This window comes from Xiphias gladius, chromosome 1 (genome assembly GCF_016859285.1).
Source record: "Xiphias gladius isolate SHS-SW01 ecotype Sanya breed wild chromosome 1, ASM1685928v1, whole genome shotgun sequence".
NCBI lineage: Eukaryota > Metazoa > Chordata > Actinopteri > Istiophoriformes > Xiphiidae > Xiphias > Xiphias gladius.
In genome coordinates, this window is record NC_053400.1 from 33,925,669 (window position 1) to 33,952,626 (window position 26,958).

General features: G+C 44.8%; 1 long non-coding RNA gene across 1 annotated transcript in view; it reads left to right on the forward strand.

The window, feature by feature from the left end:
- Nucleotides 1–26,958, forward strand: part of LOC120798190 — a 111,170-nt gene that overhangs the window by 45,133 nt on the left and 39,079 nt on the right. Inside the window, exon 3 of the long non-coding RNA XR_005708639.1 lies at nt 26,651–26,767. This is a non-coding gene — a long non-coding RNA (uncharacterized LOC120798190). The remainder of the gene's footprint in view (nt 1–26,650; nt 26,768–26,958) is intronic.

A 26,958-nucleotide genomic window follows, 5' to 3' on the forward strand; every position in this document is an offset into this window, starting at 1 on the left:
AAATCACTCAGCTGATTTCAGACCAGCATTTCGCCAGTGGGACACGAGTCATTTAGGTAACAAATTGGCCTGATTACTTTCCAGATTGCTGCTGAAGTGACTCTCAGTCATGTCGCGTCCGGGACGGCAGCGGGAGCGTGTTAATAACGCCACCTGAGCTTTGAAAAACTTCTCTCTTCCCATTCATCACCGGTCTCCACCGCACTCCAGCCTCTCATGTTCATTCCTTTCTTTCCCTCCTCCTCCTGGTGCCGTTCAGTGTCTCCTCCTCCGCCCTTCTTCTCCATACGGCCCCACTTCCTCATCGTGCTCCTGTTTTATCTGACAGCACAATTTTCCTCTCATCATCTCTATCGGAATTTTGATATTTAACTATGATTGCATTATTGTTGTGCTGCAATTTTAAAAATACGTGAATTCAATTTTTTCAGTTTTTTAGTTTAGTAGTTTTTTTGTTAACAAAACTCTCATGAACAATCCTGTGGACTGCCCTTTTTTCTACGACGAAAATGAAACTACAGCTAATCAAAAAGTAACCCCTTGGAAATGAGAACTATGAAGTTGTGCATTATTTAGCTTTCTGCATCACTTAAAAAAAAAAAATCCAAAGGATAATGTGAAAGGTGTTGTAATGGACAAGTAGCAGCAGCAGAACAGCTGGGATAAAGCATGAAAACGTGCGGGCAGCACACTGACATCTCTAGAAATGCAAGCCAGTGTTAATGCAACACTGGCAGTGGCTGTGGATGTAACATTACTTTGAGTTGGCTGAGTTTGGTGTTTAGAGACAAATATCAGAAATGGGAACAGGTTGAATGTAGGCTGTCAACCACATTATGAACCTTCCCCTGGATGTTTGTTAATTACTACACTAATGTCATTCAAGTCTCACCTCAAGCTAAACCCAGACGTAGATGAGTGTTCTAGTGACCAGGTGAGCGGTCAGCCGCTCTGCAGTGGAGAGAACAGGTGACTGCAGTACTGACCAGCGTCGAGTGTCTGTGTTTAAGCGGCCGGAGTTTGTCAGGACAACTGGAGGAGAAAACAGGAAGTCTGTGCCTTTTCCGCTCAACGAAAATGAAACCTTGAAGCAGGATGTGTCTGACTGAGGCGCAGACAGACAAGTCGAATCTCTAACGGCAGCCATCTTGATGCGCTGTCTTTCACCGCTCAGCCTAGAATAAGCAGCGGTGGTGGGCGGGGCGTGAGGCCTGTGATATTTGCACATTTGAATAGATCCAGAATCTCTAAATGAGGAAGTGAGCGTAGATGTACTTCCAGCGCCTTTTCGAAAACTGCAACAAATCAAATACGGCGACAGCTGTAGACTCCTCAGAAGGAACTGAATGAATCACTTTACTGTTAATGGATATTAAATGTACTGGATATATGTTTGGGGTCGTTGCTGCAGAATGAAATGCAGCAGATGGTCTGGTCCCCACAGGGCCCTGGTCTCAGCATCATGGAGTCAGTCTGGGATCGCATGAAGAGACAGGAGACACTGAGACAGACTGAATCCACAGAAGAGCCGTGTCCAGGTGCAGCGAGGAGAACCGGTGCTGGTTGAAAGGCAAAGGGGGGGTCGCAGCAAATACTGATCTGGTTTAGGGTTTTTCTCTCAAATGCACTTTGGATGAAGTTCATTGAGAAATAAAAAACTATTCATGGCTTTATTTTGGTTTTCGTTCTCCCTTTAGTTTTAGTGCCTTGAAACTTTTGCCCAGGACTTTTGAGATTATAAATCTCTGTGTTTGCTGTCTGGATAAATGTCTGCGCTCAATTTTGACCGGCCGTCCTAATGATCAGAGATCGTTGTCGTTCAGTCATCGCCGTGGTTTTCAGCCCATCTCAGCCTGTTCATGTGTCTGAATGTGCCCACTGTTCCCCTGCCATCTTGGGCTCCTTGCAGGAATGTTCACAGATACGCGGACAAACAACAGCTGCTGGTCTGAGTCATATTTTCTGTGTCGAATAAAGCAGTGTACACATTTATTTAGGGATTTTATCTGTGGTGTCTAATCGGCCGTTTCTCTGTTTCCTTGTTAATGGAGTCTGACTCTCTAACGTCTCTTTGTGTTTGCTGTCAGCAGAACTGGAGACTAATTTATCATTAACCTGCTGCACTGAGTTCAGGTCAGGAGGTTTGTCAACCGTGCCGCTCAGGGAAAATAAAGAACATCGCGTCATCAGATATGATAATTTATCACATTAATGTACTGGAAATCTGCTTAGACATCTGCACTCTGTTTTCTCTGACTCTTAAAATGACATTTCTAAATAAATCACTGTAGTTAAAACGTCCGAATCCCTGCTCTGTTACTGCAGTATTTTTTATAGTGTTTATTTAAATTAATTCACCGAGCCAAACTTTTGATTTGTGGTCAGAGCATGGAGCCAAAAGAGTAGACATTTCTTTGTAGACCAGCTCAGAAAGTAGGTCTATACTGCATACGGTTCCCATGGCAGATTTCCAAATTAATTTTGCACTGGACTTTTCAGAAATAAACAGACCTGTAGAAAAGAAAAAATATTGCCCAAACTGTCTCTTTTAACCATCCATCAGTTTACAGACCCACTTCCTTCTTCAACTTTGACCTAATGTGCTCACTGCAGTCGTGTGCACACAGGTTTCCTGTTCAGTGACGGATTATTACTGACGTTTCAGGTGCGTCCACTTTCAGTTTGAACTCTAGAGGGGTTCAGATAAACTGTTGGTTTGTTAAAAACCTGACTGATTGTGTATCTTTACCCATCAGACTTAGTGACGGCCCCATGTCCCCAGATCTCAGTTATTACTTTGGTGATTACAAAAAAAAAAAGAGAATTAAAAATAAACATGAAAACTGGACCCAAGTTGTAATAACCCCGAGTTGTTTTGACCGTATTTAAATTGGACAATCAAGTAAAAGAAGAATAAATGCAACATCATCGCCATCCCATACGTTTCTGGAGTATCTGAGAAACTCAGGAGGATCTTCAACAAGCGCCGCATCCCTGGGTTTTTCAAACCCAGCAACACACTCACAATCAGAAACTGGTCCATCTGATAGACCGCACACCCAAACCCATAAAAAAAGCAATCTAGTGGATGCGGTCCAATGCAGTGAGGGAGGCGCAGATTTATATATCGGTGAAACTAAACAACCACGGAACAAATGCTTGGCTCAACACAGGAGGGCCAACTCCTCAGGTCAAGACTCAGCACTTTACCTACACCCGGAGGATAAGGGACACTCCTTCGCGGACAACAATGTACATATTCTGGATAGGAAGGACAGGTGGTTTGAAAGAGGAGTGAAGGAGGCGAACTACGTTTAAGTAGAGAAACCATCCCTCAACAGAGGAGGAGGTCTACGACACCACTTATCAACCATCTGCAATGCTCTCCTCTCATCCCTTCCCAAGAGATTTAACAGCCATTCACGCTTGGCCTCATGTGACTCCAGGGACTCGAACAACTGTCGTTACAACAGCCAGGAGCACTAACGAACCAAGAGACATCGATGATAACGACCCCACGGAGGCTAAATACCTGGGACTCCCCACCAGTCAGTCGGAACTGAGGAAGCCTCTTGGATGACAGGTGGAATGTCTTCAAGTATCTGCAACTGAGTCCAGTTGCCTTCGATTCAACTCTTCTTGGAAAACCGTGACCTGGATGACATTTTATTCTGCAGGAATTAAAGACACCGTGAAATGGAAGCCTTATATTTCTAGCAAAAAATCAGTTCCTGCAAAACAGTGATCAACGATTGGTCGACCTTCCTCTGCGCTTCTTGGTGAGAACATAAAATCTGACCAATGAAGCCATCACAAATATCCACGCAATCCCAGCCTTTTGCCTCTCCTGTTAAATCACTCAGCCTTTAGCTGAGCAGTGGTTTATATTTTAGAATGAGTGCACTCTAGAACCTGGTATCCAATTCATCCATATTTAACACAAAAAGGCACACGTAGCTTGTGCCAGCTTGTATCGATGGTTCTGAGTGACAAGTCAACAAAATATCAGGTGTACCAACAGTGTGGGAGACAATACAGATTTTTAACAACGTATTTGAGATGGCCTGTGGCTAAATCCACACGAACACGGAACTGTCATGTCTCTGCCAGGCTGTGAAAAGTTAAAATGAAAGTTCGCCACAGCATCTCCACCACCAGCCGCTGTTTGATTATCAGCTGATGGAGATTCAGTGTCCTACCTGCTGCCTCGTGAGCCGCCTGCACAGTATTTAACCGGGTTTCCCCGCTCGTGCTGCTATGTAACAAGCTGCAGACGGCACGGCCAGATGGAGCACAGCCAGTGATCCCTCGCTGTGTTACCTTCCTCCCCAAAAGCCTGTTTCCAAAACTTCTATCAGGGCCAGGAGATAAAGTCACTTTGTCATTGTATGTTTAAAATACTGCGGGGAAAAATGGGCTAATATTTACACTTCATGCGCCTTGGGCGGATCAGATAACTAACCAGTCTCTGACAAGTGAAGCGTGAATGCATCCAACAAGCATTGAAGATTGCTAGCCGGATGATGAAAAGGTGGAAGTGCACCTGTCTCTCCAAGACACATACTTAATCTTTACTCCTCCGGTACAACACAGGATGCTAATGGCGGCTAAAGTTGCACTGAAATTAGCCGTCATCATTAGTCGTCTTGTTAAAATGACAGGAAAAAGAAAACAGCCCCCGTGATGTTCAAAACACCGTCACACAGAAGGAACGCCGGGTCGTTGCGGTGTTTATCCGCTCCCCAGTTAAGCCACCGAATGATCCGTGTGGGCGAGGGAGCAGCGTGAGTTAGAGCCGCGAAGGCGCTAAAACTGTATTCTCATAAATGCGTTTGATGTTGCTGCTGAACTGCTGCTGTTGTAACTAAACTGCTAAAGGTCAGACGCTACTCCTCCCGGTGGTCTTGTCAGTTACCAAACAGCGTCAGGTGCGTTAAACCTCCTTCTGGACCGTGGGAGCACCGACCCTGATTTACGCATAGCCGAGAAAACAAAGACAGATAGAGATCGGACTTGTGATCTGACCAACAGAGACACAGTTACGTAGCAGTACATGAAAGCATGGACTTGATCCAGGTACGACAGACTTGAAATGACAAGTGGAAACGGGGTCTGTAGTTAAAGCCTGGGCAGCTACAACATCGGGAACGTGGTTAAAAGGAAACAGTAAAGACTGTCGGAAGTAAAGGGGATACGAAGGGCGAGTTTTTACTCTATGTCCAAGTCACGCGTCTGTGTTGACCCGTTTTCTGCGTTATAACAAGGTCAGCCATGACAGTCATAGTGAAACATAACCATTATGTAAAGCTTGGGGTGTTGGGACAAATGGCATATGCTGTCCATACTTTATGTCACGTAATGTCCTGCGCTGGTGGAGGAACAGTCATCGGGGCAGTAGAGTAGTTAATGGTGTGAACTGGGCTTCACTTTGTTTTAAATTCACACCAAATTCCCCTCTACTTCATTAAGTCAGTGGAGTTAACAGTAAGTCATTAAAACTTTATTTTGAATGTCGTCATATGAAATTATAATGACTAGAGACACGAGTTAGGACTGTCTGAGTGTTAGCTCTGTGTTTTCTTGTAGTTGGTGTAAACGAATACCGTAAATGTCACATTTAACCGCTTATGCTGCTGCATTAATTAGATTTGTCCTGCGCTGCTGTATCTGTGTGAGGCTGTTTACTGACCCCGCAGGGCCGGGTTTAACAAATCTACGCTCCTTCATCAGCCAACGCACTTAAAGCTCAATTTGTTCTCGTTATAATCAGCAGAAAACACTGTCAAAACTAATTTTCTGTGGAGAGCGTACAGCCAGCGCTCTTTGCTGACCCTGTTATTTTCTGTGCTGGGGGTGGCGAGGAGATACTCTGCGCCGAGCTGTGATTAAAAATGCATCTTGAAACGTGACAGAGCCATCTAAAACCTGCCGGCCTTCAGTAGATACAGTACTGTGTCACCCCAGGCTGCTGGAACTGGCAAACAGGCACCGGAGGAGAAGCCAATATTTCCCCAGCTGGCTCATACAAATACACATTTGTCTCATCAGGCTTCTGTCTCGGCCTCTAACTTGTCGAAAAAGCTTGATTTTCTTTGTATCTGCACCGTTCAGCTGCAGCAAAAGTCCAACCCAGTTAGTTTTCCTTGTGGGACAGCCTGACTCATTGCTGTTTCTGGTGTATTCAGGTTTGGTGGTGTCGCACAGTGTCAGCAGCCCCGCAGCTCTCAACACACACACACACACACACACAGTTAGTCTCTTTTTCTGCTTCTGCATGTTGCTTCGGAAGGTATCCGCGGGCTGTGGCGTGCTGTAGACCTTTTTGTATTTTCAAAAGAGCAGAATATTGGTCCACATCAAGTCAGGACTGTTTACTCATCTTGTCATCTTCAATACAGAGACGTAGGAGGCTGCTGAAAGAGCGCTCATTGAAGTGTTGTCCTTGACCCACATACATACATTTCACAAGCTGCTTTCACAAACAGTGAAGAAAAGAGGAAGAGGGGGTTTTTTGTTTTGCAGTTCGTCATTTTTTCGGGACATACTGTGTCATGGAATCGAAGTGTTGCTGAGGGTACACACAGTATCTGCTTTGTTGGTAGTGCTAAATATAAAGTCTGTAATTCGTCAAAAATAATAAACAGTCACGCTCCAAGGAATATGAATATGCATATCAATCTAAGCTGTTGTGAAAACCAATCACATATCAGGCCGCTGGACAAACGACGATCTGTGCTGGGTGAACATTTAGTTTGAAAATGGCCCTGTGTCAAGAAAAATACAATCAAAGGGACAGGGAAGATTTAAATGTGATCCAGGAAGTCCAGATCGGGTAACAGATCCTTGAGCTCGGAGGTTTGTTAGGCACAAAACACTGCACAAGAGGTTTCTAATACGATGACACGTCATACAACTCTATCATGGCAACACTCATTTTGCCCTCTGTCTGAATTACAGCTAGACCGATCAATCAGCCAGGCCAATATAACAGCAGGTGTTAGCTTTTTGCAAATATATTTGTACTGGTGTGTATGTGAGCTGTTAAGTGACTAAATGCCAAAAACAGAAATGCCAAAGAAACGGTTTCTCCATAGCATAGTTTGTCCACCAGAAAGCACCGACGAGTTTATTTTCACCCTGGAAAATGTTCTGCGTAGAACATACCTGGATCACATTTCCTGTATGGCCAAACTTAAATCAACTTCAATCAACTTCAATCAACGTCAGAAACGTTTTATGATACGTGTTTGTGTCGTCAGTTTCCACGAGATAAACAGCGGAAATACACCGTTCATCTGAAAGGTCGAAACCTGGTTGTGATTGGCCGGTGAGCCCAGGCCAGGAATAGTCAGCACCCCTCATGACAGGCACACAGAGAGGGCCGGTAAAAACTTGATGGATTTTTTGATGGTCCGCCGGCCCGACGACGCAGCAGCTCACCGGGATTTCTCCCATTAGTCCTGATGGCCAGTCTGACCGTGCATCACTGAGTGCTGTAACATTAAGTCTTCCCTTGACTGGACCTTGGGAAACGTGACAAACATTCCAAAATACGCAACAGTATGTGGAAATTTTTGATCACGTAGAGTATTTCCAGCAGTGATATTCAAGACTAAGAGCAGAGGATATTTGAGTGATCTGAAACATCAAGGGTAAAAGCTTTTATTGTCGGTCCCTCAGAATCGAGGAACAAGAGCTACTTTCCAGAGCCGCCATTTTGCACCGGAGTTCCTCAATCAGACAGGAACAAATCCATCAGAGGAAACGGAGAGAGACCAGTATCTACCCCCTCAGTCGGTGCAGTAAACCTGCCAGCTGAAAGCAACATGTTCAGGCCCTTTCAGCCCTGCAGTCTGTTGAATGCCATTCAAAAAGATGCAGGGGATCAGTAATTTAAACTAGATGCGGCGGGTTGAGAGAGAGTCCTTCCACCAAAAGCACTAAATCACAGCCCTTTATCTCACAGTGACTCCTGGATCCATCAGACATCATAAAATGATGATGTACTATCTCCTGCGCGTCGTCTGGAGGGAATTCAGCTTTCAGCCGGCAGGCTTTTATCACTGCAGTGCCACCGGCTCTGCCAGGAACGCCTCGCTCGGTTTGGATTTCAGCAGTGGTTTCAGAAATCTTTCCAGCCCTCAGCATCCGAAAGATTATACTCTTAAAGGGGATCATCACTCAAATTAAAAATTAATGTTGCTCCAGTGTTGGATGTCAGTGCACTGAATATTGATGAATATGAACAACTCTCCCAGAGCCCGAGGCCAGATCGTACCCAAACCTGGATGGAGTTAACAGGAAACCCACCCTTTCAGTCTGATTTCAATCTAAGGTCGACTAACTGATAGTGGAATTACTATGACGACTCTTATCATTATTATCATTGGTATTGTCATAATTATAAACCAGTGCAGGTTGCATGAAAACAAGGCACAGAATGAACCAGTTTTGGCTTGAAAATTCATTTAACTTCTGTTTTATGTGAGTGGTTGCGTGCTTTTCTTTCAATTTACCTCAATTACATGAGACGTGACATCTGGAACACAGAAAAGTGACAGAGCTGTTCCATGGCAAACGTTTTCAATCTCCCTTTTACCAGGTGTCCTCTAAAAAAGGTTTACAGTGATTTCATATTATTATACACAATTGTGAGCAGCGTGTAGGTTTTAAGGCTGCCTGTTTTTACTGTAGTGCAGTCAAGGCTCTGGAGCAATATGCTCACAGGATTCTTCTCCTCTTTATTTGAGATTTTCCCTCTTCTCCGTTGAGCTACAGTTTTCACACTGCACAGCTGGCAGTTAAGGGTGTTTCGTTTACTACATACCATATTTTTACACTGTAATTTTTATGAGAATGATTATTTTTTAGAATAATTCACTAAAGCTAGCTGGTTGCCCCATGCTGCTTGCTTTTGTGGTATCTTAGCCCTGCTAACGGTCGGTCAGCTTTGTGCCATCGTGGTCGGTACCGAACCTCCGCTAGCTTAGCCACGTTTATGACGTTGCCTCAAAGTTTGACTTTACTTCTGAGTTTTGCTAGCTCATTTTGAGTTGCTGCAAGTCAGCTTTGTGTCTTGTCAGCTGATGTTAGGTTGCTAGTAAGCTTGTTCCTCCACTATTAACAACCCTTGAACTATGCCATAAGATTTGAATATTGACTGTTCACTGGAACAGTCGTTCATACGTGAGGTTGATGCAGGCTGATCGTGTCATTCCCTTCGCTCTTCAGTCTGCTGGAGTAATGACGAGCCGATGTGCTGCACATTATGATGGGATATCAAAAATACCACATACAGTGAATGCATGGTTCGGGTGTCCAGAACTGTAGAATTGTATTTTTACCCCGCTCACGCGATACGTCCTTGACAGATACGTGTCTCATGTCAAATTTCTGCTCCAGTTGCTCATTATTTTGCATTAACACAACTGTTAGATGAAAGGCAGTTTCAGAACAAACCTTTGAAAACGTCTTTGACAGATCCAGAAGTCCTGTTAGTAATCTGAGAGGCCTTTCTGTCGTTCTTTCTTTTGAAGGACGTTTTTCTGCTAAGACGCCTCGAAATGACAGATACTGAATCCTCAGAATTCTGCTGCCACGGGGTTTTTTAGCATTCTGGCTCTACGTTCTTTGTCTTTTTAAAATAATACTCACGTTTTCAATTATTCCAAACAAAAATATATTTCTTCCATCTTCGGTTAACCTGCCTACACGCTCATTATCAGCAGCAGGCTGTGTCATACCTATTCAATCAGTCAGACTTTTTTTGTGCAGCATCTTTCATACAGGTTATTACAGTTCAAAGTGCCTCACAGATGCCTGATAAGCTGATAATAAGACAGAGCAAGGGTAGACCGTAACAGAGTGAAATAAAAACTTGATTAAAAAAGATTTTAAAAGCTACAATAATAAGAATAATAATGATCAGAATGGTCATAAAATAACAATAATAAAAATAACAGATAAAATAAAATGTATTCTATTTTAGGTCTTATTTATCTACTTATTTATTTAACGTACATACAGTAAAATAAGTGAATAAAATAAAGTAATGTCTATAAACCATTCTTGATCAAAAGCCAGGCTGAAGAAGTAGGTTTTTAAGTTTTCGTTTAAAGATTTCAACACCTCCAGCTGCTTTCAGGTGCTCAGGCTGAGCACCTGAAACTTTTAGTCCTGCACTTTGGAACCTTTGGAACATCTAACAGACTCGTGCCAGAGGACCTAAGGGTCCGCACTGGGACGCACAACCAAGTAAAAGAAAAACAAGCAGAAGAATTTAAAAATCAGTACGGAAACTGAGAGACAACCAATGTAAGGACTCTAAAACGGGTGTAATGTGCTCTCTCTTATCTGGTCCCGGTCAGCACTCGGGCCACAGAGTTCTGAATCAGCTGTAGTTGATTTATAACATCTTTGGGTAGACCAGAAAGCAATGCATTACATTAGTCAAGCCTGCTCGATATAAAAGCAAGCATCAGTTTTTCTCTGTCACTCAGAGAGAGAAACGGTCCTACTTTGGTATAATTTCTGAGGTGATAAAAGGCAGAATTTCTCTCTCTTAGCTTTAGAACCTATGACTAAAATTAAGTTTTATCCTGGTTGATCCGTAAAAAATTTAGTGACATCCACACATTAATATCAAAATATACATTTAAAAAAGGGAATCAGTTGGTCCTGTGTCATCAGGAGACATGACCACATAAATTTGTGTGTCATCAGCATAACTATGGAAAGAGATCCCGTGTCTCCTGGTGACTGAGGGTTAACATATATAGATGAAAAAGAAGTGGCCCTAAAATCGATCCATGGGGATCCCCGCAGGTTATTTTGAGTTTTTGGAGAAGTTATTATCAATTTGAAAAAAAGAACTCTGCCAGAAAGATAAGAGGAAAAGCAGTTTAAAAAAAAAAAACAGTTCTCACCTTCCAATGTGATCCCTCGGTCTATTTCAAAGAATTTTGTGATCAGCTGTATCAAACTCAGATCGAGATGCACCAACACTGAAGGATTATTGGCATCTGAATGTATCCTGATGTCATTCACTACTTTTACTCGAGCTGTATCAGTGCTAGGACTAGCCCGAAACCAGACTGAGACATTTCCGACTTATTGTTTGAGTTAATAAAATTGATCAATTGAATTTACACTAGTTTTTCTTACATTTTCCTTAAAAATGTTAGAATGGAGATTGGTTTGTAGTGCAGTCTTAAATGCTTTGGGGAACAGGCCTCATTGCATCTAAAGATTAAAAACTGTAATGATGTGGGCTGTCTTCTCTTTGAAGTAGTCCAAATGCATCACATTCAGGAGCAATAAGATGGTTACTGTGGTCTGTAACTGGGTTAATGAGGTGATCAAAGGTGCTAAAAAGCACTCTGGGGTTTCTTATGTTAGAATTTATCGGATTAGAAAAAAAAATTGCCCAGCAAACCAAATTTCTTTACCATAAATTTTTAATTTTTCTGATAAAATCTCTTTATGCACATGTAATTTAGTTTTACACCAGCTGTGCTCTGCAATCCGAAAGTCCCTCTTTAATTTAGCGGTTTCGTGGAGCCTCCACGGCATGTTCCTCTTTGAAATTGTTTTTCTAATTTTAAGTGGCAAAACAGCATTAAGGGCTGTAGCCAATTTATCGTCAAAGCGTCAAGGAGACTGTCAACTGAGGATGGAGTAGATGTAATCTGGATTCTGGCAATACGTGCTAAGAAATTTGAGGTCATTTCAGGAGTAGGACAGCATGTTTCAACCACCTGCTCTATAGAAGTTGGCAGTGTAGCATAAAAGACATTAAAAAATACACAGTGGTGTTTAGCCCAAATGAAATCATCTGGTCCAAAGTGTGATCTAGATTATGTGTTGGCTTGTTAACATGCAGTTTAAAATTCATACCCTGTAATAACTTTAAAAACTCCTTCACTTTGTCTGTATCTGTCTCACTATCAACAAGTGTATTAAACTCACCCATTAAAATGGAACTATCATATTCAGCGTGAATGCACGTGAGAAATTCAGTGAGCTCCACCAAAAAAGTAGAGAGACAGTGTCCTCGCGCTCTGTGGACTGTTACAGACAAGGGTGGCGGCTGGAAGTTCAAGGTTGCTGCATCATAGTCACAAGAACGGGAGAAAACCCGGTTTACAGGACAGGCGTCTGCCGCCGGTGCATCCCCACCCAACCAGGTTTCTGCAAGAAGCAGACACTGGAGCTCTACGTTAAAAACAGCCATATTTAATTTTGATGGCATGTGGGCTCTGTTCTTTATTTATTGTGGACACAGACGGCATAGTGTCTCGGAGACAGACAGAGGAAAAAATATGCGACAAAGGTCCTGAACTCTGGGTGTTGCACTTACCGGGCTTTCACCTCGGACCAGCAATTCATTCTGCAGGGAACCTAATGTTTGCTGCGTTGAAATAATCATTTGTTTTTAAATGGCTGCGTTTTGAAAACACTACTCTGGATCAGTCTGTCATTCAATGACATTATTTTGACGAAAGTCATCTAAATGCCCGTATTCAGCTTTCATTTTAGAGAGAAAACCTTTAATTATCTAAAAAGCAATAGGATGAGCTTACGCATTCATTATTTTTCCTTTGCGCTTATGTGATAATAATGGCAGGCAGTCACTGGCAGTACACTAAGCATTGGCAACTCTCTGTCACTATTTCGAGACAGTTGACGGAGCTCCGTCCCGGCCAGCTGTCGTTCTCATTGGACGCACAGTGTGTTTTCTCTCCTCTGTGTGCAGCCGTTTGGTATTTAGTGACTGTGATGACTCACTGTGAGCTGGACCGAGCCGCGAGCACCACAAGACGTGCCGTGCGACGAGGCAGGGCTATTTCGGCGTTTGACCTGCTCAGACCAGCGCGGAACAGGCTATTTTCATCTCTTCGAGAGGCCGATGCAGCCCTTCGTGCCCAGGTGCACCAGCTCTCCTCATGGATGATCACAATAACACCGACACGCTCTCCGTGGGGAAAAATAGATTGTTTTTCTCTCTGACTGTGGCTCTCAGTGATAGACAGAGATCAGTTGCTGTGCTTCTTGATGATGAGGGTTGACTCCTCTGTCTTTTCACCGCCACCTCTCTTTGACTCTTTACCCTAAACCAGTGAAAGTTTTTCTTAAACCCAGCGGCTGTCTGGTCTTCACAAAGACAGTAGGAATCAGACTGATCTGTGGGTTGAGAGCAGCCTCACCAGACGTCCATGCAGAGAAAAAAGATAAAACCCCAAAACAAACAAGCCAACAGAGCTGCGTTTAAACAAATGCAAGGAGCTGCGTGCGGACGTGGTGCTTCAGGTGCCGATGAGACGATGAAATGTGATCCAGTTGGCTTCAGTTGAACATTCCGTTGCCACAGCAACCGCTACCGACAGTTCCATAGCAACAGCAGTTTAACTGACATTGTTTCATCCACCATTTTGTCAAATCTGCGACCAAGCAAACACTGACAGCCTTTTCTGTCTACTCCCCAGTTACCCTCGTTCCCCCGAAGACCTCCAGGTGCATTTTTTACATCGCAGCTGTTCTTGTGATTTGTTAATTAGGCCGCGTCCTTGCTCACTCATCCACTTCTACTTAGCAGAAAATAATGCACACGTCATGGACTCTACTTTCTTTGTCCCACTGAGGATTTTCTCAGATCATTTACACGCTCAGAATTCAGACACTCAAATGGAACGGCGGGCTGTGAATGTCGTGCACTGTATTGTAAATAGGGAAGGAGCCTTAGTTTTTTTTTCTCCGATCATTTTTACTGCTAACCAAGCTAGGCATCATGTTTGCTGTCTGACTGCGCTCTGACAGACCACAGATCGAATGTCAATGGAAAGACACCACGAGACGCGAATGCAGCCGGCGCGGCGAGAATTGATACGAAGATGCACATGTGCGAGTTGAAATGTTAAATTTTAAACTACAGCAAAAGGAACTCAGCGTCTGTCGCTAGCGAACTCACAGCTAACGTGTTGACGCCACGTGTGCGGTCAAATTTATACGAATGATGTGAGGCAAAAAAATCTGCCTGAGGCTGATCGCTAATACGTCAGTCTCAGCCACTGTTTTACATCCATCGTTTCTTCTTGGATTGGGAGACAATGTAGCCGATTTGACAGCTGGTCTTTACTTTTGTGAATCCAGATTTCGCGTTGCTGTACTAATCCTTGATCTCAAGGTGTGTTCAGACAGAAAGCGAGGCAAATCTTCATCCTGCGTCATGCGCACAAATCTGCCCGTCGAACCATATTTGTGTTTATTCGTCCCACGCAGTCAGCGTTCCAACTGTGCAGCTGTTAGCTGTACGGCTTCTGCGTGTGTTTGTCTTCACTTCAGACTTTGATTGAACTCGGAACTTTAACAGAAGCTGCACTTTTTTTTCCATCATTTCCCTCCGGTCTTTCTCCTTTTTCCTCTCATCTCTGTGTGTTTATGAAAGAAACTCATACAGCCTCCAGACGAGTGTGAATCTTTTTGCTCAAGGTGAAACATTTTCAGTTTGTGTCATCGACCAGACCGCGCGCTTGCGTGTACGGTATTGGACCGGCCAACACGCTGCAGAAAACATTGACCTAGGTTTGACTTGTTTTAGCCGGAGCCCGCCACATTGGCACAGTGGTCTCATGCGATGGCCCCGGGGTGCAGTAGGGTTACTAAATATAAAGGTTTAAAAATGTGTGTGTTATTTTTGTGCAACTGACTCTGTTTTTGTGATTTCTGACTTGTCGGACTCCCCGTCGTCCTCGTCTCCAACTCTTCTCTTACACTGTGGAGGCCGCAGGCGGTCGTGCGCTGCCTCGGCGGCCATTTCTTTTCGCATACCAGCAATTACTTTACAAGGCAAAGCAACGACCCGGTAGGAGTCTATAGTTTAGTATCAGGGACCACACTGGCAACCTGCCCGTGAACAATTATGATTGCTGGAATTCAAAACCAGGCGGCAGGAACTGCCACTGGAAATTAAACCTGGGGTCTTTGGGGACATTTGACTATTTTAAGACCAAAACCCTGCAGACCAGTCTAACACAGCTTGTCCCATCAGCCATATATCTCTTTTTCAAACTAATGTAACATCGTCTACAGTCAGCACTTTATTTTAGGTGTTGCACATTCTCTGGTGGTGACTTTGCACCGTCTGTACAAGGGATAAGTGAGAAATATCAGCCCGGATCAGGTACCTTCCCCTGTTTCATTTTTTAAGATTAAAATCCCCGTGATCGTGTTTCTGTGACCAGCCTCTGCACAGAGCCGGAGCTCAAACATTTTTCCAACTTCTCATTGACTCCGCAGTCAGTGTCATGTGACCTTTGTCTTAATTTTTTTTGGGGACGCGTGATTTCCCATTAGCAGGACAAGGCAGGGCCCCAGCTTGGCATCAAAGATCATTCTGTCTGACACAGTCGTTCTAAAGCGGCCCAACGGCGGGCTAATTGGAGCTCTGCTATTTTAAACTAAGACAGCTAGTGCTAGATTTGGCCTTTCATCATAAGCATGATCTAATGTCAGTTGATGAAAGAATCTGTCAGTATCTTGATGCGGGGGGGGTAGAAGCTCAGAAAGAGGCAGATGAGTGGCCAGACCCTGTTTTTAGAAGAGCTGGGTCCTGCGAGGACTAGGGTGGATCAGGACCTGCCGGCGTGCAACGATGCAGACGAAACATATCAGTTATAAAAATGGATACACTAGTTTATAGTTTGGGTCTGTGTTGAGCACTTACTCAACAGCTGCAGTAATTACGTAACTTGTTATGTCCAGCACCATCAAACGTATGTGAAAAATCAGTTATTGGCATGAAATGCTATCACATCCCAACTCCCCATGCTGGTACTGACGGACACCAACAGGAATCATCTGTTTCTTTTTACATCCTGGATCTTTTGAATTTATAATCTGACAGCGCTGGCAGCCCCCCCCCCGCTCTCGGTCCTCATGCTCTATGCTAAGCTAGGCTAAACCTGTTCTGGTCTTGTCTCTGCACCGACCACACACACGGATGAAACCGATACCTCTCTTCTCATCTGACTCCGAGTGCGATGGCGTATTTCCCAAAATGTCAGACTGTTCCTAAATATTATCAGGATTACTTTCTGCAGAGACGCTCAGAAGTCAGGGCTCATCCAGCTGATCCCTCCCATCACCGCCTATGTTTATTCTGACAGCTGACGTCAGATCAGACTCCAGTGATAGATGCCTCAAACACAGTGACTCACCGCTCTATATCCCCGCTGTCGCCTTGGCCCGTGTGTGTGTGTGTTTATAATTATCACTATGGGTCTAGTAATAAGTGAAAATGTGTATGAAGCAGGAGACTGAGGAAACCGGAGGAATGAAGAGTCCTTCATTCAAACCAGCTCTATCTTTCGCTCTCGCAAACCACAAACTAATTCAGTTACCGGCTGCCGTCGGGCCTGTGGAGGACTCACACCTTTGTTTGTTTGACCTTGGCTCTGGTCAGAAGGTCAAAGTTAATCGTGACCTGGATGATACAGTGCATTTCTGGATTTGTCACATTTTCCCCACGTTTGCCCCCCAAAATTCCAGTTCTTCCTTCCCTTCCAAGAGAAGAGCTCATCCAAACATTCTGTCATTCTTCACCGTCATTCGCAACGTTTTCCTTCTTTCCTTTTTTCCTTATTTTATCTACAAGTTTTATCCAGTGCTTGTAATAAATCAGGTGCCAGGATTCTGAAAAATGATAAATGCAGTCATCTTCCTTCACAAATGAATCTTTAGACCTTATCCACTCCCGGTATTAATGCGATCTGCCTGGACATCTCATCCGGGTCAGGATAAACTCACGTTGGTGCAGGTGTAAATGCGTGCAGAGTCGCTCATAGTGCGGTCCAGTTATACAGACCACACCTGGAGGGGGTCTTGCTCGCGTTGTGACCGGCTCTCGGCCAGATGTGAATCACATTTCTGTGACTCGAGTGACCAGTATGATGTAGAGCGATACGAGACCGATGGGGTTAGCCGAGCTTCTCCACTGGCACCGCCTTCTTTAGGGTTCAGGTTCTGCCAGTTCCCGGTCGGCAGAATACCCAGATTTATGAAGCTCGGACACTAACAAATCTCTTATGGAACCTTTTATCTCTCCTGGTTATTTTTAATTAGCAAAGACTGATGTAGAAAACGTGTAACGTCAGCAGCTTCTCATTTCTAGCCGGCGCTGACCGGTTGCCGTCTTTACAAATCCTCTTTAGGAGGTGGCCTCGGCAACACCCGTTGAAAGCGTGTTATTAATTGGCGCAGGGTGCTCCTCTGCAGTCTCCCGTTTTTCTTGATCAACGAGTATTTACAGTCATTTACTGGAGTCTGTTTATGTATCATGTATGAGTGGCAGAAAGAAGGCCGTGTGGCCCAGGTCCTATCGAAGACCGTCCTTCCGTTAATCCATATTATAATTTACTATTGTTATTTCTGTCTACTCTGCGCACACAAACTCTGTCCGTCCGTCCTGGAGGAGGGACCTCCTCATTTTTTCCTCTTGTTTCATCTGACCTGTTCCACTTGATTTAACTTATGTATCTGCTTTGGCAACATGTTTTAGACCCAAGTATAATGCAAATAAAGCTGAGCTGAATGCGTTGAATCGAACCCAGAGAAAGAGATGCATGTGTTACTTTGCTCTCAGGCATTTTCAAGTGGCTGCTTGATTGTTTAAGCCCAAACAAGGTGCCTCTTCTTCCTCCACTGTATCAACAAGGCCTGTTTGATATTTTCTTTGTAACCAACATATCCTCGTCTCTCTCTGTCTCTCTCTCTCTCTCTCTGTCTCTCTCTCTCTCTCTCTCTCTCTGTCTCTCTCTCTGTCTCTCTGTCTCTCTCTCTCTCTGTCTCTCTCTCTGTCTCTGTCTCTCTCTCTCTCTCTGACTGTCTCTCTCTCTCTGTCTCTCTCTGTCTCTCTCTCTCTCTCTCTCTCTGTCTCTCTCTCTCTCTCTCTGTCTCTCTCTCTCTGTCTCTCTCTCTCTCTGTGTCTCTCTCTCTGACTGTCTCTCTCTCTCTCTGTCTCTCTCTCTCTCTCTCTCTGTGTCTCTCTCTCTGTCTCTCTCTCTCTGTCTCTCTGTCTCTCTCTCTGACTGTCTCTCTCTCTCTGTCCCTCTGTCTCTCTGTCTCTCCTCTGTAGTGAAGGACTGAAGCATTGTTTCCCCTCTGGGAGCTGAGGCCCTTTAGAGAGAGGGAGAGGCACACTTCCCCTACAGCTGAGCTAATAGGACATGCCATCGTAACGCTGCAGCTGAGTGTGTGTGTGTGTGTGTGTGTGTGTGTGTGTGCCTCTGTTAAAGCCCCATATGACCATACAGAGCCGTGCTTTTATATCTCATCCCTGTGTGTCTGTGGAGGCCCGGCTCCTTCTCGTTCTCTCCTCTGAGGCCCTTTCCTTCGCTGCGGCCAGACTAAACGGCGCTTCAGAGGAGGATAAACCACATTTCACTCATTAGAGCCTGGGATGAGATAAATCGCCCAGCCTGAAGTGTGTTTGTGTGTGCATGTGTGAGCTCGCCCTCTCTAAGATGGACGCCTGCGAGGAGCCGCATCGCCAAAGCCCGGTTTGACACAAATCCACAGAGCTTTGCATCAAAGCCAAAGCCATTTCCAAGCTTTCCCCTTCAAAGTCTCCCTAAATGGGAAGGCAGCTCCGGGGTTTTTCAGAGTCGGCCTCGGCAGCGGAGGAGGACGGAGGATCCTTTCAGCCCGGGCCCTCCCCTCAACGACGATGAACGTCAGCGAGCTGATCATCAGCTGACCCTCTCTCGTCCCCCACCATGTATTCACCGACACCTAATTATTGCTCATTATTCCTAGAGAGAGAGATGGAAAGAGCGAAGGGGAAAACAGCAGTTTCCCAGCAGGTGTTTAATACAGCGTGAGTGGAGGTGAGGCAAGGGGGTAGTGGACAGCCCGGTTTTTTGTGTTTGTGTTGACCCCTCCAGTCACGGTAATAAGTGAAGAGGCGTATGCAGAGATACAGGACGTGCAATTGTGTCTGTGTGTGTGTGTGTGTGTGTTTCATCTCACGTGTGTTTTTTTTCTTTCCCAACGGTCACTGCAGTTCACTCGCTGCACAGCACCGAAGCACGGAACATAACTTGATGGAGATTAATGACGCAGCTGCTCTGTTCCCACTAGATTGAGTTTGCTGTGGTCGGTTGTTGCTTATTTAAACTGCTCAGTTTTCTCATTACGGAGGAAAAAACAGGCGTTAATCAAATAGTGGGTGGATGTAATTAAATGAGAACCACCGCTAATAAGCTGTGACTGTGGTATTTGCGGCCTGTATATGAAAGGCTGTTTAATGTAATGAGAAGCGTCTTTGTGTTTCAGGACACTGAGGTCTGTTTCTGGGGCGATTCGGTGTGACGGTGTTTCGCTTTTTTCTGGGAGAAAGGTCCCTGTCCACATGGTTCTTCGTCGGGGTGTTATGGATACCTCGACTGTACCTGGAAAACATTGCAGACTCGTTCCGCTCAGGACAGAAATGGTTAGAACTGCTGCCTGAGTTTAGTCTAAACTTTCACTGATGTCCGTAATGTCACGCCAGCTCTCCGCATCTCTCTGGAGCTCCAGACATTTATAGCATCATGACCTCCCAGTGTGGGAGCAAGCCCTTCTTTTCTTTATTTATTTCTATCTTAATAAGCGTGGCGTATTATTAAAATGCAAATACGGCTCTCGGTGATGAGGAAAACTGCTAATTATTACCGTGACCCTCTCAGCTTTCCTCTGTCAGGTTGACATTTCCATTTTTTTCACAGGAAATATGTAAATCTAATGAGAAGGTTGTCAGGAAATTAGCTTTGCGCTCCTCGGAGGATGAACCCCCTCCATCGACGAAACCTTGATGGTTTTCCAATAAATTTGTCGTGGCTATTTATGCTCACTAGAGGATGATTACGCTACGCTGCTTTTCTTCTTACATTTTTAAAAATGAAATCATTAGCAACAGCTCGCTGCGCACACAGGCGCTTTGGGCTCTAACTACATGATTTAATAAAAGGAAAAGTGTAAGAAGAAAGGTTTGTGAGTTGGAGCCCTGTGCTGTGTGTTCATTCAGGGGACTTTTGCTCCTGGCTGGTAGCAACCTCAATAATTTATATAAGAACTTTATTTAAAGATGAAGAGTAGTCTGCCAAGTTAGTACCTGTTTGTGGAGTCCCAACTCCCCAAAATGGGAGGATGCTAGGACAACAGTGTTTTTGCTGACATCGCCCGCTCAGCCGGGCTCCGGCGACTACACTTCAACACACCTCTCCGCACCTGGGGGACACAATAATTTGAACTCAAAAGTCCTCTTAACCAGCCTCTCCTGAGCCAACAGCTGTGTTGACCGTGAGACGCTGTCAAGAGACATGTTGTTCTCACTAATGCACGTTCAGAAAAAGAACTAAACGTAATATCATACTGCTTCTGATCACTCTGATTTACATATATGTATTAGCTTTTATTGAAGGGTGGAATAGTCGGTACGCACAGAGGCAGTGTTGCTGTACATTCACTTTACACAAAAAAACCACAAACCTTAGCTTGATCTTCAGACGAACCAGTTTTGCAACAACAAATATTAGATTTCAACTCTTAGACCAAAGTTGTTTTTTGAAGGTAATTACATGTGTCCTCTGTTTAACACGCTATGGAGGCATCAGAGCCAGCAGTAAATTACCAAAGGGCTGCTGATCAAACGGTTCTCCCCAGGGAAACCGTGAATGCTGACCGGCTGGTCTCGCCCGCCTACGGCTGCACAGACCTCCGAGATCATCGGAGCAAATTTTCAAGTAGGAGTTTTTTGATAAATCAACCAAGAATGCAAAATGTAAGCATCACTGTCTAAGCTTAAAAAAAAAGAAATCCCTTTAATCCATCGATTGCATCGTAATAGTCATACTGTAAAAGTCATTACGTTACTTTACTAATTACACAAAAGCAAAAGTAATTATTCATGTAACTCGATATATAACTTTTTTCCCTCAGCTCAGCTCACAGTGGTGCCTTAAAACAACTCCAATCAAACAACTCTGACAAACAACAAAGTACCTTCGCCTGCCGCATTTGGCACGTACTGTGTATAGACAGAAAATGACGCTTTAATGTTCACAAGACTCTAACCTACAATTTGGAGGATTTTACTGGCCATCAACGGCTAGAGTCCTGGCGACCGCGGCCAGAGGTGCTGTCCTCACCGTGAGGCGGTGGGGCTCAAACATCCTCTTCCTCCGAATCAAACCGGCTGATTTCCGACAGTGGGAGAACCATTACCTCACGTTAGCGAGGCAGCGGAGAACACGTCGGGGTTAGTGGGGGTCACGTTCCTCTTTTGGTAGAAGCTCACATCTCCGGCTCCTGCACCAAGCCAACGTGTCTCGGCCGAGTTACTCCACCGAACGTGCACAGACAAAACTGACATCGACCCTCCATCCAACTCCCGGTAAACGGAGCAAGACTGGTATTAACCGGCATTATTAACTGTAATGTAATCACTGAATGTCAAATCGTTATCCCTGACACTACTTCCTACTGAAAAAGTAATTACATGCCTGTAGTGCATTGCTAAGTAATGCGCCATTGCCCAACACTGATGTATGGGTGCTTCCCTGAGCTTCACAAAAGTCATAATACCCAAACACTTTCGGGCACTTGGGCCGTTCTTGGCTAAACTGGGGAACCACAGGGGCCACGGCTTTTATTGTTGTGTTGATGTCCCGTAGAAGACGAGCTCAGACGAGAACACAGATTGAAATGGACTCTCTGTCTTTCCAGCTCCGTCTGTCTATCGAATTTAAATTTCAATGCGCTTTCTGGGCACAACAAGACAGATCACCCAGCCACGTGGAGGAATCTAACCAACGGCCATAAACATCAATCAGACATGAGAACGTTAAGAAATCCGGATGTTATAACGATGAAACTCTACAACAGCAGCTCGTATCTGTTCGTGTTCATTGAGATAATTAGGAAATATAAATCCTGGAAATATATTCAGTAAAATATTAATAAGATAATTCAGAGCGGCGTGATTCAACAGTGGCCTATTCTCTGATTGCCTTTCCATCACTGTTTCTTTTCTCTCCTCTTTCACTCTGACTCAGTAACCTTGATTCTTCTGACTGTTCGCACACCGAGTTCCCTTTAACTAACAGATGGCTCAAAAATTGGATTTCGCTCACGTTGCTCTCAGGCCGGAGCTGATTTACAGGTGGCTCATACGTGCATTGTGATCAGGATCGTGGCATCAGGAGGTAATTCATTAAAAACCACCCAGACCGAGAACGCCGACAACGAGAGGAGTGGAAATGGGGAGCCGCAAAACAAAAGACCAGATCGAGGAAGTGGGTCAATGTAAACACGGCGACAGGAGGAGGACAGCGGACGTTTTCAAGGACTTCTTCCATCTCTTGAGCGCTGCTTCCATTTTCAAGAGATACTCGTGTTCAGTATCGTAATTTCAAACAATTGTATGCACAGATTTGAAAGCACTCCCCGAAATGGCAACTGTAATGAAGCTCACTCTCCGTCTCGTCCACGGCAGCTGTGAGGTCACTGTGGCTCCACCACGACCGTCCGCTGAAATGAGTGTTTCTGAACCTATGTAATTTAGCAATCAAGAGTTTCCACTCTGCATGTGGACTGTCAACTGAGAGAGAGGAAGAGCGAAAAATAAAAAAAGAGTAAAGTGGAAGTGACCGGCGGACCAGAACGGTGCAGGTCCTGTCCCGACTGTCGGGCTGGAAACCAGCTACTGTGACATTTCTGACGTCTGAGGTTATTTTTGCAGGTTTTGGGAGTTGGTAGAGTAGGATCCAGAGTTTGTTACTAGTGGCAGAGAAAGAGAGAGCGTGAGAGTGATTCCGCTGTTCATCAAGGAATAATTCAACATTTTGGGAAATACTGTACATATCTATGGGTATGCGGTATGCTGTGTATATACCATTCAGCCACAACATGAAAACCAGTGACTGTTTTTGTCACCTTCCAGTTCAGGAATACATTGAGCATTGTTAGTATAAGCAACACCTCAGCCTGATAAGTGGTCTATAATCACCACTGGTATGTTTCTGCGTGAGGTCCGAGTGGAGGGTTTGGTGAACCATCTTTCTGCTTTGAGACTGCACTTCACATCCCGTTTCCTAGCAAGCGTCAAGACGGTTCTTTTGACGGTGACCGCAGTCGTTCTCCAACCTTAGGAGTTCACTGACTCAGCGTTGCACCTCTATGACGCCGTCACGCTCTCGATGGACAGTTTGAAAAAAGGATTAAAAGCGCTGCAGCAGAACAGGAGACATCGCCGCTTTCATTTCACACGTTCGTCTTTCTGGTGAAAACCCGGCACCTGCACTACCCACAGCCTAACTTGACCACCGACAGTTGAGTCAGAGTTTCAGGTGTGCCATGCTAATGGGTGCTAATGTATCCTGGAGCCTGTAGCCTGCAGCAGAGATGGGGGGGCTACATAGGTCAGGTCAGCTCACTTCCCTATAACCCCACACCCCCAGATTTTTAAAATTTTCAAACTTTTGCTCTTCAGACCAGATGGACGCTGACTCAGGTGACGTCACCTGAGGACATTTATCAGAGTCCCCACTGCTCCCTCTGGAGACACTAAAGGCTTCACACTGCTGCTTTCACACCCGCAGTCGTGCTCCCCAACACCTGGAAACGGAGACTGAGGCGGGAAATCGATGGAGTGGCTCTTTAACCGAGTGCTTTTTGTTACCCAAACCCAACCAAACCCACATGATGCAGGTTGCTCCTATATGTGTTTTAGAGGCCTTGATGGCTTTGTCTTAGTATGGACAGTTTCAGATCAGAATTAGTCAACTTTGAAGCTTCCAGGTAAGAGGCCGTCTCCTACAAATTACTTTCACTTATTACAAATTGTATTAGCAAATTACATTTGGGTGGAAATAGTATAATACTGTAAAACTGTGTCAGACAGAATATTCCCCATCATCAGACAGCTCATGGCGAGAGTCTGTCTGTCCTCATCTGGACAGGTCGCAGCGTCTCCTCAGCCCCGTCTGAGGCCATGAAAGAGATGCAAAGCGGCGGGGACTCGGGAAACGCCGTCGCTGCCTGGAGGTGTCAGCGTTTACGTCTCCGCGAAAAAAGCTGGGGAAAGCTCAACAGCTTTTCTGCTTCATAATATGAGCTTTTTGGCAAAGGACACTGAGTTGCTTGCAGTGTTACTCTGCCTCTACCACAGTAGCTCAGCTCAGACAATAACTATAGCAGTAATTGTAGATATTTAAAACTACTAATTTAACAAACATACCATTAATGGATGCTGGAGTAAAAAAAAGAACATTTGATGTGAATATGTATATATATCAAATGTTCTTTAAAACCTGCAAGTAAGATCCCACAATTCAGTTGAAAAAACAAAACAAACCTGGGTATTTAAATCTACAAAAACTGAAAACAATTGCTCGTGGCTTATAGCAAAAAATGGCCCAAAAAGGAGCAAGACTTTGACCTGAATGTCTTAGAAAAGGGTTGGGAATCAGTACGTCATGAAGCAGTGGGACAAGGAAGTCAGATGGGCACATAAACCGTCAGTTGTCCTGGTCCACAAAATGAAACTATTCCCTTTGAACAGTCCGCTCTGTAGCTCAGGCGAGCGTCTGCAGACCCCAGCGAGCTCCGGGCAGCGCCGCGGGATTAATGAGAATCGTGATGGATCGTGTTCGTCTTCATCTGTCCTCGCTGACGGCCGCTTCGTGTGCGCTTCGTCAAAAAGAGCTCCTCTGAGAGGATAAAAGGCCGGGGCGCAGGGAGGAGCACCATGCACACGTAGAGACCTGCTCATACCGACTCTACAGATGTATACTCTGTCCCTCCGCACACACTCGGCCCCGTTGTCCGGACTGCTGGAAGTGTGTGTGTGTGTGTGCGGTTTCTGTCCTGCTGCACAGGTGAGGGGTTCCTGCCAGCGAGGCTTCAGTCACCTGTCAGTTCACGTTAAATCAATCTGAGGCGTGCGTGCGTGTGTTTGCGGGTCATGCAGTCGGCTGCTCGCCCAACCTTGTGACTTCTTTACCGTGAGGATGAGGCTCACTTACCACTGCTCAGTGTCTGCTGCAGCCTCGGTACAGTCTGGTGGGGTCCGTACTGTTGGTCCTCATCAGACCAGCCACTGATTTAATCCAATAGAATCTGCCGGTGGAAAGCGAATGGATGATGAGAGCTGGCTAGAGGTGTTCACTGTTGCTCTCTGAGGTGTCCTACTCACTGTCCTCGCTAAACTATTTACTTGTAAAGCCCGGTGCCCTAGTTTATCATGTGTCTAACTCACAATCATCGGTAGTAAAGTCAGTGTGATCTTGGCTATGTGATAGAAGATACGTGAGAGGTACGGTGGATCGAGGTCCCATCTGGTTTGCACCAGTTATACAGGTAAACACAAAGTATGTGCTGTACATAGCAGTTGTTAGGAGTAAATATTTAGTAAGTGGTTTCTACATAGGAACCAGTTTTTGTCACACAGCCTGCTTTGATTAACTTAAAGCTGCACTCTATATTTTCCCGTTCGCTCGTAATGTGAGGAAGAACCGACATTAACATCCAACTCTACGGTTCACCGCAGCTCAACGGAGCGTTTGAGCCTCTTTCAGCTCCTTGTTTTGGTTTCGTTGCACATTTACCGTCTGGTTCAGCCTCAGTGTCTCCAGCAGCAGCAGCAGCAGCAGCAGCTGTTTTCATCAAACCAGCTCCGATGAACCCACCGTCAAAACCAAACGGCAGAGAGACAAAGATATTTTTCTCGGACAAATAAGTTTGTTTTTAACGTTTGGGAACCAACTCCAGATGAATGATAATGTGGCTCTGGGTCTGCTGGATGTGTAAATGGGCAACTGTTTGCTAACTTGTTAGCCATCTCATCTTTCTAAGGTGATGCGTCAAAGTTGTGTTACCAGCTCGTTCCTCCGACCCCCAGTGGTTTAAAAAACTTTACAATTTATTCAAATTCACATCATTAGCGAGGTGAGTGAGCTGCCCCGCCTCTCGTTGACCACCCCTGGCCATTCAGTGATCAGTTTTCAGCTTGGATTGGGAAATACGCTCTGCAAGCCTCTTTCCTGTGCAGTAAAATTCCAGTTTGTCTGAATCCAAATTCTCTTCACTTATTAAAGACTTGTTTATTTACCCGTGTGATGACCGCCACCAGTTTGCACCACTGCAGGAACCACGGGATCAATTGCCAATGGCAGCACCTCCAGCTTGGTCTTAACTTTTCCGGAAAAACAGTTTGAAGCCAGTGATGTGTTACCAGATTCTGCCGAAACTTGGAAAAAAACAAAAACATGTGCCTAATGAATTCAGCTGAGTCCGATCGGACGAAAACAAATGCTAAAATTTCACGACCATTCTTCTGATTCTTTGTGTCTTGTGTGGTTCATGATTTCACACTCCACAGACTCGTGTAAAACTTTCCTTCTCCACCTCAAATTTGATGATGCTTGTGTCCTTCGTGGAAACAGAAACCACAGAATAACTCAGCTTTTGATCTTTAATACATCAAATCAATGTTGTCGGGGTGAAAAAGAAGGGAGAGAAAATCATTACAGAGCTCGTTACTGTGCTGCGAGCTCTCTCTGCTGTCACACATTTGATACTTTCCTCAGATTTTTCGTCTCTCTTTCTTCTTTTCAAGGTGAAGCCTGCAACACCCAGACCTCGTTCCGTTCTTTTATTTTGGAGGTCACTACTTTGGAAATGAAATGGATATGACAGTGGAGAAGCCATAGCAACCTGCGGCACAAAGTGCCTGGTGAGTTCACAGTCTTCTTTGTTTTTGTACTTTCTGTCTCATGCCTGCTTGAGCAAAGGGACGGATGTGTTTGACAAAAGAATACATCCTGGGCTCACTCTGACGTATAGTTAGCTGAAACGTGTGCATCTTGAGGATTGTGTGGTTGCTGATGAGTTATGTCTACTGCTGCAAGCTTTTATTTTCAGAAC